Here is a 13,175-nt window from a genome sequence, read left to right as displayed (position 1 = left end):
GCTTCTCCTGGGCGTTCAACGCCCAGCTGATGCTTCTTTCTGGCGTTGAACGCCAGGAGGTCCTTTGTCACTGGGCGTTTTTCTGAACGCCCAGGACGCTAACAATCTGGCATTGAACGCCCAGAAGGTGCTTCTTTCTGGCGTTTAACGCCCAGATGGCTACCCTTACTGGCGTTGAACGCCCAGTAGGTGCTTCTTTTGGGCGTTCAACGCCCAAAACGTTTCTTACTGGCTTTTTGATGCCAGTAAGCTTTCCAAATTTCCCTGTAACCCTGTGACTTCAATCAATTGTTACTTCACCTTTTGAAGATACTCTGGTATCTACCTGTAAAACTTGATCATTTAGAAAAAAAAAGGACAAATAAAATTAAATTTTGTGATTTGGCTGGGTTGCCTCCCAGCAAGCGCTTCTTTAATGTCATTAGCTGGACTGTTACTGAGCTTTAATTAAGTCTCAGTTTTGAGCATTCTTGCTCAAAATTACCTTCAAGATAATGCTTAACTCTTTGTCCATTAACAATGAACTTTTTGTTAGATTCATTATCCTGAAGCTCTACGTATCCATATAGTGATACACTTGTAATTACATATGGGCCTCTCCACCGAGATTTTAATTTCCCAGGGAATAATTTGAGCATAGAATTAAATAGCAGAACTTTCTGCCCTGGCTCGAAGACTCTGGATGACAATTTCTTATCATGCCATCTTTTTGCTTTCTCCTTGTAAATTTTTGCATTCTCGAAAGCATTGAGTCTAAATTCCTCTAGCTCATTTAACTGGAGCAATCATTTTTCTCCAGCTAACTTGGCATCAAGGTTTAGGAATCTGGTTGCCCAGTAGGCCTTGTGTTTCAGTTCCACTGGCAAGTGACATGCCTTTCCATACACAAGCTGGTATGGAGAGGTCCCTATAGGGGTCTTGAATGCTGTTCTGTATGCCCACAGAGCATCATCCAAGCTTCTTGCCCAATCCCTTCTACGGTTAATTACAGTCCGTTCCAGGATTCTTTTGAGTTCTCTATTTGAGACTTCAGCTTGCCCATTAGTTTGTGGGTAATATGGAGTAGCTATCCTGTGGCTAACTCCATAACATACTAGAGCAGAGTAATGCTGTTTATTGCAGAAATGAGTGCCCCCATCACTGATTAATACTCTAGGGATACCAAATCTGCTGAAGATGTGTTTCTGGAGGAATTTTAACACTGTTTTAGTATCATTAGTGGGTGTTGCAATAGCCTCCACCCATTTGGATACATAATCCACTGCCAACAGAATATAAGTGTTTGAGTATGATGGTGGGAAAGGTCCCATGAAGTCAATGCCCCATACATCAAACAACTCAATCTCCAATATCCCTTGTTGAGGCATGGCATAACTGTGAGGTAGGTTGCCTGATCTTTGGCAACTGTCACAATTAAGCACAAACGCTCGGGAATCTTTATAGAGAGTAAGCCAGTAGAAGCCACTTTGGAGGACTCTTGTGGCTGTTCGCTCACTTCCAAAATGTCCTCCATACTGTGATCCATGGCAGTGATATAAAATCTTTTGCGCTTCTTCCTTAGGCACACATCTACGGATTACTCCGTCTGCACATCTCTTGAAGAGATATGGTTCATCCCAAAAATAGTACTTTGCATCTGTGATTAGTTTCTTTGATTGCACCCTACTGTACTCTTTGGGTATGAATCTCACTGCCTTGTAGTTTGCAATGTCTGCAAACCATGGCACTTCCTGGATGGCAAAGAGTTGCTCATCCGAAAAAGTTTCAGAGATCTCAGTGAGAGGGAGGGACGCCCCTTCTACTGGTTCTATTCGGGACAGGTGATCTGCTACTTGATTCTCTGTCCCTTTTCTGTCTCTTATTTCTATATCAAACTCTTGCAGAAGCAACACCCATCTGATGAGTCTGGGTTTTGAATCTTGCTTTGTGAGTAGATATTTAAGAGCAGCATGATCAGTGTACACAATCACTTTTGATCCTACTAAATAGGATCTGAATTTGTCAATGGCGTAAACCACTGCAAGTAGCTCTTTTTCTGTGGTTGTGTAATTCTTCTGTGCATCATTTAGAACATGGCTAGCATAGTAAATGACGTGCAGAAGCTTGTCATGCCTTTGTCCCAACACTACACCAATGGCATGGTCACTGGCATCACACATCAATTCAAATGGTAATGTCCAGTCTGGTGCAGAGATGATTGGTGCTGTAACCAATTTAGCTTTCAGAGTCTCAAAAGCCTGCAGACACTCTTTATCAAAGATAAATGGCGTGTCAGCAGCTAGCAGGTTGCTCAGAGGTTTGGCGATTTTTGAAAAATCCTTTATAAACCTCCTATAGAATCCTGCATGCCCCAGAAAGCTTCTGATTGCCTTAACATTGGCAGGTGGTGGTAATTTTTCGATTACTTCTACTTTAGCTTGGTCCACCTCTATTCCCTTGTTCGAGATTTTGTGCCCAAGGACAATTCCTTCAGTTACCATAAAGTGACATTTTTCCCAGTTTAAAACCAGGTTAGTCTCTTGGCATCTCTTTAGAACAAGTGCTAGATGGTCAAGACAGGAGCTGAATGAGTCTCCAAATACTGAAAAGTCATCCATGAAGACTTCCAGGAATTTTTCCACCATATCAGAGAAAATTGAGAGCATGCACCTCTGAAAGGTTGCAGGTGCATTGCACATGCCAAATGGCATCCTTCTGTATGCAAATACTCCAGATGGACATGTGAATGCCGTTTTCTCTTGATCCTGGGGATCTACTGCAATTTGATTATAACCTGAATATCCATCCAGGAAGCAGTAGTATTCATGACCTGCTAGTCTTTCTAGCATTTGGTCTATGAATGGTAAAGGAAAATGATCATTTCTGGTGGCTGTATTGAGCCTTCTATAATCAATACACATACGCCACCCTGTAACTGTTCTTGTAGGAACCAGTTCATTTTTTTCATTATGAACCACTGTCATGCCACCTTTCTTAGGGACAACTTGGACAGGGCTCACCCAGGGGCTGTCAGAAATAGGATAAATGATCCCAGCCTCTAGTAATTTAGTGACCTCCTTTTGCACCACTTCTTTCATGGCTGGATTCAGCCGCCTTTGTGGTTGGACCACTGGTTTGGCGTCATCCTCCAGTAAGATCTTGTGCATGCATCTGGCTGGGCTAATGCCCTTAAGATCACTGATGGACCACCCAAGAGCTGTCTTGTGTGTCCTTAGCACTTGAATTAGTGCTTCCTCTTCCTGTGGCTCTAAGGTAAAGCTTATAATTATAGGAAAGGTATCACCTTCTCCCAGAAATGCATATTTCAGGGATGGTGGTAATGGTTTGAGTTCGGGTTTTGGAGGTTTCTCCTCTTCTTGAGGGATTTTCAGAGGTTCTATTATCTTCTCTGATTCTTCCAAATCAGGCTGAACATCTTTAAAGATGTCCTCTAGCTCTGATTTGAGACTCTCAACCATATTGACCTCTCTTACCAGAGAGTCAATAATATCAACACTCATGCAGTCATTTGGGGTGTCTGGATGTTGCATGGCTTTGACAACATTCAACTTAAACTCCTCCTCATTGACTCTCAAGGCTACATCCCCTTTTTGGACATCAATGAGGGTTCGGCCAGTTGCTAGGAAAGGTCTTCCTAGAATGAGAGTTGCACTCTTGTGCTCCTCCATTTCCAACACCACAAAGTCAGTAGGGAAGGCGAATGGCCCAACCTTGACAATCATGTCTTCAATCACTCCTGATGGGTATTTAATGGAGCCATCAGCAAGTTGAAGACATATCCTGGTTGGTTTGATTTCTTCAGTTAAACCAAGCTTTCTGATAGTAGATGCAGGTATTAGGTTGATACTTGCCCCAAGATCACATAAAGCTTGCTTGGCACAAGTACCCTCTAATGTGCATGGTATCATAAAGCTCCCAGGATCTTTAAGCTTCTCAGGTAAGCTTTTCAGAATGACTGCACTGCATTCTTCAGTGAGGTAAACTTTTTCAGTTTCCCTCCAATCCTTCTTATGACTTAAGATCTCTTTCATGAACTTAGCATAAGAGGGTATTTGCTCAAGTGCTTCTGCAAACAGAATCTTTATTTCAAGAGTCCTGAGATAGTCTGCAAAGCGGGCAAATTGCTTATCCTGTTCCGCTTGGCGGAGTTTTTGAGGATAAGGCATTTTGGCTTTGTATTCCTCAACCTTAGTTGCTGCAGGTTTATTACCTACAGAAGTGGGTTGGGAAGCCTTTTTAGAAGGGTTGTCATCAGCACTTGTATGTGACTGATCCCCTATTGGCATTTGGATGCCAGGGGTGGAAGCTAGAGTGGCGTTAGACGCCGTTTCCCCATTTGTTACTGGCGTCTGAACGCCAGAACCATGCTCCCTTTGGGCGTTCAACGCTGGATCCATGCTTGTTTTTGGCGTTGAACGCCAGGAATGAGCATAGGCTGGGCGTTCAGCGCCAGTATTATTCCTCTCTGGGCTCTGATTGTCCTCAGAGGGATTTTGAGTAGCCATTTGTTCATTTCTTGGCTTCCTGCTGCTTTGAAGTGAGGTATTTAATGTTTTCCCACTTCTTAGTTGAACTGCTTGGCATTCTTCTACTATTTGTTTTGACAGTTGCTTTTCTGTTTGCCTTAACTGTACTTCCATATTCCTGTTAGCCATTCTTGTTTCCTGTAGTATTTCCTTGAATTCGGCTAACTGCTGAGTTAAAAAGTCTAATTGCTGATTGAATTTATTAGCCTGATCTACAGGACTGAGTTCAGCAGTTACTGTTTTAGCTTCTTCTTTCTTGGAAGATTCACTGCTTAGGTACAGATGCTGATTTCTGGCAACTGTATCAATGAGCTCTTGAGCTTCTTCAATTGTTTTTCTCATATGTATAGATCCACCAGCTGAGTGGTCTAGAGAGGTCTGAGCTTTTTCTATAAGCCCATAGTAGAAGATGTCTAATTGCACCCACTCTGAAAACATTTCAGAGGGGCATTTTCTTAGCATCTCTCTGTATCTCTCCCAGGCATCATAAAGGGATTCATTATCTCCTTGTTTGAAGCCTTGGATGCTTAGCCTTAGCTGTGTCATCCGTTTTGAAGGGAAATAGTGATTCAGGAATTTTTTTGACAGCTGTTTCCATGTTTTTATGCTGTTCTTAGGCTGGTTATTTAACCACCTCTTAGCTTGATCTTTTACAGCAAATGGAAACAGTAATAATCTGTAGACATCCTGATCCACTTCTTTATCATGTACTGTGTCAGCAAATTGTAAAAATTGTGCCAGAAACTCTGTAGGTTCTTCATGTGGAAGACCAGAATACTGGCAGTTTTGCTGCACCATGATAATGAGCTGAGGATTCAACTCAAAGCTACTAACTCCAATGGAGGGTATACAGATACTACCCCCATATGAAGCAGTAGTGGGGTTAGCATATGACCCCAGAGTCCTCCTGGACTGATCATTCCCACTTAATTCCATAATGGAATAAAAGAGATGATATGTATGTTGCTATTGTTTATTTTATAAAAAATTAATTTTTATAAAATAAAATAGAAACGAAACAAATAAAAGAAATTGAAAAATATTTTGAAATTGAAATCTGAATTTTTTTTTTATAAAATTTTCGAAGAAAAATAGTTTAAAATTAGTTAGGAAGAATATTTTTTTTTGAATTTTGAATTTTATGATGAAACAGAAAAATACGCAAAAGACACAAGATTTAAAATTTTTAGATCCAATGTTCCTTATTTTCAAAAATTTTGGAGGGAAAACACCAAGGAACACCAAACTTAAAAATTTTAAGATCAAAGCACAAGAAAGACTCAAGAACACTTTGAAAATTCACAAGAACACCAAGAACAAAAGGAAGAACACCAAACTTAAAATTTTTAGAAAACCAAGACAAATTTTCGAAAATTAAAGAAAACTTAGCAAGAAAACACCAAACTTAAAGTTTGGCACAAGATTCAGTAAAAGAAAAATTATTTTTGAAAAAGATTCCAAAGAGGATACCCAATTATGAAGAACAACTACTAAAGCTCCAGCAAAATGGGCAGCAACTTCAGAGTTAATTTTAAAAATGGATATAAGTAAAAATTTTTGAAAGTTGCTGTTTGAAAAAGCACAAGAGAAACAAGAAAAGACACAAAACAAGAAAAACTAAAGATCAATCAAGAAAAATGGACAAGAACAACTTGAAGATCAAGGAAGAACCAAGAACACTAACACAAAAATTTTAAAGAAAATATAAAATATGCAATTAACACCAAACTTAAAATAAGACACTAAACTCACGAAAAATTAACAACTAATTAAGAAAAATAATAATTTTGAAAAGAAATTTTTGAAAAGAGACTATCCTATCAAAATTTAATGACTCTATAACAACAAAAATAAATTATTCCTAATCTAAGAAATAAAATAAGCCTTCAATTGTTCAAACTCAACAATCCCTGGCAACGGCGCCAAAAACTTGGTGCACGAATTTGTAATCCGCACAACTAACCAGCAAGTGCACTGGGTCGTCCAAGTAATACCTTACGTGAGTAAGGGTCGATCCCACGGAGATTATTGGTTTGAAGCAATCAATGTTTATTTTATGAATCTTAGTCAGGATGCCAATAAGATTATTTGGATTTAATTATAAGAAGTCAAAGTGTTTAAAATTATTGGAAAAATAAAAGAGAATCAAATCGATACTTGGTGTGCAGTAATAAGAAATATGTTGGAGTTTTGGAGATGCTTTGTCCTTTGAATTTCTACTTTTCCTTGAAGTCCTCTTCCCACACGCATTGTTCCTTCCATGGCAAGCTCTATGTAGGGTGTCACCGTTGTCAATGGCTACTTCCCATCCTCTCAGTGAAAACGTTCCTATGCTCTGTCACAGCACGGCTAATCATCTGTCGGTTCTCAATCAGGTTGGAATAGAATGCATTGATTCTTTTGCATCTATCACTAACGCCCAGCCTTCAGGAGTTTGAAGCTCGTCACAGCCATTCAATCCCAGAATCCTACTCGAAATACCACAGACAAGGTTTAGACTTTCCGGATCCTCATGAATGCCGCCATCAATCCAGCTTATACCACGAAGATTCTGATTAAGGAATCTAAGAGATACTCATTCAATCTGATGTAGAACGGAGGTGGTTGTCAGGCACACATTCATGGATTGAGGAAGGTGATGAGTGTCACGGATCATCACCTTCTCCATAATTAAGCGCGAATAAACATCTTAGATAAGAACAAGCGTGTTTGAATGGAAAACAAAGGAATTGTATTAAATCATCGAGACGCCGCAGAGCTCCTCACCCCCAACAATGGAGTTTAGAGACTCATGCCGTTAAAAAGTATGTAATTTAGATCTGAAAATGTCATGAGGTACAAGAATAGTCTCTAAAAGTTGTTTAAATAGTAAACTAGTAACCTAGGTTTACAGAAAATGAGTAAACTAAGATAATTGGTGCAGAAATCCACTTCTGGGGCCCACTTGGTGTGTGCTAGGGCTGGGACTAAAGCTATCCACGAGTTGAGGCCTTTCTTGGAGTTGAACTCCAAGTTATAACATGTTTTGGGCGTTCAACTCCGGATTATGACGTTTTTCTGGCGTTTAACTCCAGACAGCAGCATGTACTTGGCGTTCAACGCCAAGTTACGTCATCTTTCTTCGCGCAAAATATGGACTATTATACATTGCTGGAAAGCCCTGAATGTCTACTTTCCAACGCCGTTGAGAACGCGCCAATTGGACTCCTGTAGCTCCAGAAAATTTATTTCGAGTGCAGGGAGGTCAGGATCCAACAGCATCAACAGTCCTTTTTCAGCCTAACTCAAATTTTTGCTCAGCTCCCTCAATTTCAGCCAGAAAATACCTGAAATCATAGAAAAACACACAAACTCATAGTAAAGTCCCGAAATATGATTTTTGCCTAAAAACTAATATTATTCTACTAAAAACTAATTAAAACATGCTAAAATCTACATGAAATTACCCCCAAAAAGCGTATAAAATATCCGCTCATCAGAGGTGTCCAGAGTTCTTAAGCACACTCTTTTGCTTTGGATCACGACTTTAACTACTCAGTCTCAAACTTTTCACTTGGACCTTCATGACACAAGCACATGGTTAGGGACAACTTGATTTAGCCGCTTAGGCCAGGATTTTATTCCTTTAGACCCTCCTATCCACTGATGCTCAAAGCCTTGGATACTTTTTACCCTTGCCTTTTAGTTTAAAGGGTTAATGGCTTTTTGCTCTTGCCTTTTGGTTTAAAGAGCTATTGGCTTTTTCTGCTTGCTTTTTCTTTTTCTTTCTTTTTCTTTATTTTTTGCCATTTTTCTCTCTTTTTTCTTCGCAAGCTTTTTCTTTTTCATTGCTTTTTCTTGCTTCAATAATCAATTTTATGATTTTTTAGATTATCAATAACATTTTTCTTTTTTATTATTCTTTCAAGAGCCAAAAAATTTAACATTCATAAACTTCACTATAAAAAATATGCACTGTTCAAGCATTCATTCAGAAAACAAAAGTATTTCCACTACATCAAAATAATTAAACTAATTTCAAGATAGAATTATAAATTCATGTACTTCTTGTTCTTTTGCAATTAGAAACATTTTTCATTTAAGAAAGGTGAAGGATTTATGGGACATTCATAACTTCAAGGCATAGACACTAGACACTAATGATCATGTAATAAAGACACAAACATAGACAAAACATAAAGCATAAGGAATGAAAAACAGAAAAACAAATAACAAGGAAATTAAAGAACGGGTCCACCTTAGTGATGGCGGCTAGTTCTTCCTCTTGAAGATCCTATTGAGTGCTTAAGCTCCTCAATGTCTCTTCCTTGCCTTTGTTGCTCCTCCTTCATGGCTCTTTGGTCCTCTCTAATTTCATGGAGGATAATGGAATGCTCTTGGTGCTCCATCCTTAGTTGCTCCATATTGGAACTCAAATCCCCTAAAGAGGTGTTGAGTTGCTCCCAATAGTTGTGTGGAGGAAAATGCATCCCTTGAGGCATCTCAGAAAATTCTTGATGAGGGACTTCCTCATGTGCTTGTTGAGGTCCATGAGTGGGCTCTCTTGTTTGCTCCATCCTCTTTTTAGTGATGGACTTGTCCTCTTCAATGAGAATGTCTTCCTCTATGACAATTCTGGCTAAATTGCATAGGTGACAGATGAGATGAGGGAAGGCTAACCTTGCCAAAGTGGAGGGCTTGTCAGCCCTTTTTTATAGTTCTAGAGGTATGATCTCATGAACTTTCACTTTCTCTCCAATCATGATGCTATGGATCATGATAGCCCGATCCACAGTTACCTCGGATCGGTTGCTAGTAGGAATGATAGAGCGTTGGATGAACTCTAACCATCCTCTAGCCATGGGTTTGAGGTCAAGCCTTTTCAGTTGAACTGGCTTGCCTTTGGAGTCTCTCTTCTATTGGGCTCCTTCCACACAGATGTCCATGAGGACTTGGTCCAACCTTTGATCAAAGTTGACCCTTCTTGTGAAAGGATGAAGATCTCCTTGCATCATTGGCAAGTTGAATGCCAACCTTACATTTTCTGGACTGAAATTTAAGTATTTCCCCCGAACCATTGTGAGCCAATTCTTTGGGTTCGGGTTCATACTTTGATCATGGTTCTTAGTGATCCATGCATTAGCATAGAACTCTTGAACCATTATGATTCTGACTTGTTGGATAGGGTTGGTGAGAGCTTCCCAACCTCTTCTCTGAATCTCTTGTCGGATCTCTGGATATTCGCCCTTTTTTAGCTTGAAGGGGACCTCGGGGATCACCTTTTTCTTGGCCATAACTTCATAGAAGTGGTCTTGATGGACCTTTGAGATGAACCTCTCCATCTCCCATGACTCGGAGGCAGAAGATAATATTTTTCCTTTCCTCTTTCTAGAGGTTTCTCCGGCTTTAGGTGTAATTAATGGTTATTGAAAACAAAAAGCAAAGTTTTTTCCAACACCAAACTTAAAAGGTTTGTTCGTCCTCGAGCAAAAGAAGAAAGAAAGGAGTAGGAGAAGAAGAAATGGAGGAGATGAAGGTGTGTGGTTAATTCGGCCAAGGGGGTTAAGGTGTGTGTGATGTGTGAAGTTGAAGGTGGTAAGGAGGGGTATTTATAGGGTAAGGGAGAGAGGGTATCCGTGTGGAAGGGGTTGGGTTTGGGATGAAATTGGTTTGAATTTGAGTGGGTGAGGGTAGGTGGGTTGTATTATGGGAAATAGTGGATGGATGTGAGTGGTGAAGAGGTTATGTCGAAGAGGGTAGAATTTAATAGGTGAATGGTGTTTGGGGAAGGGTGTTATGGGAAGGTGTGAAGAAGAGTGAGAATGAGTTGGGGTAGGTAGGGATCCTGTGGGGTCCACAGATCCTGAGGTGTCAAGGATTTCTCATCCCTGCACCTTTCTGGCGTTTAAACGCCCTCTGTGTAGCATTTTTGGCGTTGAACGCCAGGCTGCTACCCATTTCTGGCGTTAAACACCAGTCTGGCTACCAGTTCTGGCATTTAACGCCCAGAATACTGCCAGACTGGGCATTAAACGCCCATTCTGCTACCTTTACTGGTGTTTAACGCTAGCCAGACACCAGACACCCTTTTCTAGCGTTAAATGCCAGTCTGTGTGCCATTTCTGGCGTTTAACGCCCAGAATGGTGCCAGATTGGGCGTTAAACGCCCACTTTGCTAGCCTTACTGGCGTTTGAATGCCAGTAAGCTCGTCCTCCAGGGTGTGCTATTTTTTATGCTGTTTTTTATTCCTGCTTTAATTATGTAGTTATTTTTGTGACTTCGCATGATCATCAACCTAAAGAAGACATAGACTAACACTAGAAAATAAAAATGAGAAAGTGATTAATATAGATAAATAAGATTGGGTTGCCTCCCAATAAGCGCTTCTTTAATGTCAATAGCTTGACAGCAAGCTCTTACAGAGCTTCACAGATGCTCAGAGCATGGTTGTGACCTCCCAATACTAAACTTAAAAGTTGAGTGTGGAGGCTCTGTCTGACTCTGGATTGAGAGAAGCTTTTCATGCTTCTTCTCCATGTTTACAGAAGAAGATCCTTGAGTCTTGAACACAAGGTAGTCCTCATTCAATTGAAGGACTAACTCTCCTTTGTCCACATCAATCACAACCCTTGTTGTGGCTAGGAAGGGTCTTCCAAGGATGATGGATTCATCCTCATCCTTCCTAGTGTCTAGGATTATGAAGTCAGTAGGGACGTAAAGGCCTTCAACCTTCACTAAGACATCCTCTACAAGTCTATAAGCCTGTTTCATTGATCTGTCTGCCATCTCTAGTGAGATTCTTGCAGCTTGTACCTCAAAGATCCCTAGTTTCTCCATTACAGAGAGTGGCATGAGGTTGATACCTGACCCCAGGTTACACAGAGCCTTTTCAAAGGTCATGGTGCCTATGGTGCAAGGTATTAAGAACTTTTAGGGATCCGGTTTCTTTTTAAGGCAATGTCTGCTGAATCCATGTATTCAGTTCATTGATGAGCAATGGAGGTTCATCCTCCCAAGTCTCATTACCAAATAACTTGGCATTCACCTTCATGATTGCTCCTAGATACTGAGCAACTTGCTCTTCAACAGTGTCTTCATCCTCTTCAGAGGAAGAATATTCACTAGAGGTCATGAATGGCAATAGTAAGTTCAGTGGAATCTCTATGGTCTTTGTATGAGCCTCAGATTCCTTTGGTTGCTTAATAGGGAACTCCTTATTGGTCAGTGGACGTCCCTTGAGGTCTTCCTCACTAAGAATCACTGCCTTTTCACTTTCTCCAGGTTTGGCCATTTTGATTATAGTTATGGCCTTGCACTCTCTTTTGGGATTGTCTTCTGTATTGCTTGGGAGAGTACTAGGAGGAGTTTCAGTAACTCTTTTACTCAGCTGACCCACTTGTGCCTCTAAATTTCTGATGGAGGACCTTGTTTCATTCATGAAATTGAGAGTGACTTTAGATAAATCAGGGATAATGTTTACTAAGCCAGAGAGGCTCTGCTCAGAATTCTCTGTCTATTGCTGAGAAGATTATGAAAAAGGTTCGCTATTGTCAAACTTATTTCTCCCACCATTATTGTTGTTGAAGCCTTGTTGAGGCTTCTGTTGATCCTTCCAGAATTTTGGATGATTCCTCCATGAAGGATTATAGGTGTTCCCATAGGATTCTCCCATGTAATTCACCTCTTCCATTGCAGGATTCTCAGGGTCATAAGCTTCTCCTTCAGAGGAGACTTCCTTAACACTGCCGGATACAGCTTGCAATCCAGTCAGATTCTGAGAAATCATATCAACTTGCTGAGTCAATTTTTTGTTCTAAGCCAATATGGCATTCAGAGTATCAATCTCAAGAACTCTTTTCTTCTGAGTCATCCCATTATTCACAGGATTTCTTTCAGAAGTGTACATAAACTGGTTATTTGCAACCATCTCAATGAGTTTCTAGGCTTCTGTAGAGGTTTTCAGATGAAGAGATCCACCAGCAGAATGGTCCAATGACATCTTAGATAATTCAGACAGACCATCATAGAATATGCATATGATGCTCCATTCTGGAAGCACGTCAGAAGGACACCATTTGGTTAATTGCTTGTATCTTTCCCAAGCTTCATAGAGGGATTCACCTTCCTTTTGTTTGAAGGTTTGGACTTCCACTCTAAGCTTGCTCATCTTTTGAGGTGGAAAGAATTTGGTCAAGAAAGCATTGACCAACTTGTCCCAAGAGTTTAGGCTTTCTCTAGGTTGTGAGTCCAACCATATCCTAGCTTTGTCTCTTACAGCAAAGGGGAAAGCATAAGTCTGTAGACCTCGGGATCAACCCTATTGGTCTTAACAGTATCATAGATTTGCAAGAATTCAGCTAAGAACTGATGATCTTCCAATGGAAGTCCATGAAACTTGCAATTCTGCTACATTAGAGAAACTAATTGAGGCTTAAGCTCAAAGTTGTTTGCTCCAATTGCAGGAATTGAGATGCTTCTTCCATAGAAATTGGAAGTTGGTGCAGTATAGTCACCAAGTATCTTCCTTGCATCTCTAGCATTATTGTTGGGTTCAGCTATCATGTTTGCTTCTTTTTTGAAATTCTCTGTAAGGTCCTCTCCGGAGTGTTGTGCTTTAGCTTCTCTTAGCTTCTTCTTTAGAGTCCTTTCAGGTTCAGGAATAGTTTCAA

The 13,175-nt window shown here is 40.3% G+C and overlaps 1 non-coding gene across 1 annotated transcript; it reads left to right on the top strand.

Moving 5' to 3' along the window:
• The first annotated feature begins 12,559 nt into the window (after positions 1-12,559).
• On the top strand, positions 12,560-12,667 carry LOC112799248 (small nucleolar RNA R71). The gene has a single exon (XR_003200823.1). It is a non-coding gene; the product is annotated as a small nucleolar RNA R71 (small nucleolar RNA).
• The last annotated feature ends 508 nt before the right edge of the window (positions 12,668-13,175 follow it).

The sequence above is a fragment of the Arachis hypogaea genome, chromosome 4, assembly GCF_003086295.3.
Source record: "Arachis hypogaea cultivar Tifrunner chromosome 4, arahy.Tifrunner.gnm2.J5K5, whole genome shotgun sequence".
Classification (NCBI taxonomy): Eukaryota; Viridiplantae; Streptophyta; class Magnoliopsida; order Fabales; family Fabaceae; genus Arachis; species Arachis hypogaea.
This window is presented reverse-complemented; position numbering and strand designations above follow the sequence as displayed.